The sequence below is a fragment of the Oncorhynchus gorbuscha genome, linkage group LG18, assembly GCF_021184085.1.
Source record: "Oncorhynchus gorbuscha isolate QuinsamMale2020 ecotype Even-year linkage group LG18, OgorEven_v1.0, whole genome shotgun sequence".
NCBI classification, from domain to species: Eukaryota; Metazoa; Chordata; class Actinopteri; order Salmoniformes; family Salmonidae; genus Oncorhynchus; species Oncorhynchus gorbuscha.
The window spans coordinates 24383696-24385465 of NC_060190.1; positions in this window are offsets into that span (position 1 = coordinate 24383696).

A 1770-nucleotide genomic window follows, 5' to 3' on the forward strand; every position below is an offset into this window, starting at 1 on the left:
CCTGCCTCTGATTGAGAACCATATCAGGCCATACATAGAAACGGACAAACTAGACACACAACATAGAATGCCCACCCAGCTCACGTCCTGACCAACACTAAAACAAGGAAAACACATAAGAACTATGGTCAGAACGTGACACAGTTTAATTATGCTTAAACCTCATCTTTATCAAATTATCCATTAAAGATACCAACTCAGAACCTACGTACATCTACGAATGGGTGGTTTAAATTGTATCTAACTATATCCCCAGTATTACTTTTGTCACGAGGGACTAGGTGTGTGAGGAAGAATCAGGCGCAGAGAGCAGAGAGTTCTACAGGAAGAAGTGCACTTTAATCTGCCACAAAAGCAATGCCCACAACACAGGGCGCGGACATATATGGACCAACCCAAAACACAGGGCACCAGGTCTAGAACACGAACACACCTAAATAACACACACACACGTAACACAAGAATAATCCCCCTCAAAACAAGGGTAGGTATACGCACTTTCAATAAGGAAGCCCATCAAGCACACACAAATAGAAACAGGTGTAACTAATAAGACAAAACAAACAAAACGAAAAAAAGGGATCGGTGGCGGATAGTAGGCCGGTGACGACGACCGCCGAGCACCGCCCGAACAATTACACGTTTAAAACAAGTACAGCTCCTCAGCTCCTTGGTCTTAACTAGTTCACATAGATTCTGGATGTTTTAAAATGAAATGGACAAAACTAGTTCACACAAATTCGAGATATTTAACACTAAATTACCAAACCCAAGGCATACCTGGCTAGCACATTTAAAATAATTGGAATTCACCACTTCTGAGCGTCACTTAGACAGTCACACAGACACTTTTCAGAATGAGGTCCTTCTTCCAATAGGGTTTAACCAGGTATTCACATTACATCCTCGTCGCCAAATATGGTGGTTCATTTCTTTACTATCAAATGAGGAGAGACAAACTTATCACACAAGTCAGAGTTATCTCCCAGAGGCCCAAGTCAGAGTTATCTCCCAGAGGCCCATCCTCAGTAGAACACACACACACAATAGTTAACAGAATACTCTATTCTGTTGAATAAAACAACCATTTGATGCAATAAAAGCATTATAACATTATCTTTCAATTTTGCCACCATACCCTGCACACAGACTCGGTACCGGTATCCCCTGTATATAGCCTCGTTATTGTTATGTAATCTTATTGTGTTACTTTATATTTTATTTTTTACTTTGTTTTTTACAAATATTTTCTTAACTCTAGTTCTTGAACTGCTTTGTTGGTTAAGGGCTTGTAAGTAAGCATTTTACGGTAAGATTGTATTCGGCGTATGTGACAAATAAAATTCTATTTGATTTTATCTCTGGCCAATGACCTTGAGCCTTCTTGGATGGGCACTTCTAATGTATTTATTAACTCAATTATTATGTATATATAATATATATATATTTTAATTGTTTGGAAACTGATGTGACACTTATTAATGACAAAATAACATGCAAAACCGATAAACAGGTGGAGCTCAAAACGCTCTGCCCCACTTGCCCTGAATGACGGGTCGCCACTGGAGGGGAAACCAATCCATAAAGTCAGATACTGTATCTACCCTATCTTTGATAATAGCAGAGCAACAACCAAATCAGGGCAATACCAGGAGTCAGATTGCTAACCCGTCTTTGACTCTTATTTACTATTGCTATATATTTACATTTTAACTGTCAATCGGACGGCTGCTGGTCTCCTGCCACTGCCAATAAGTGAGTTTCTCATAG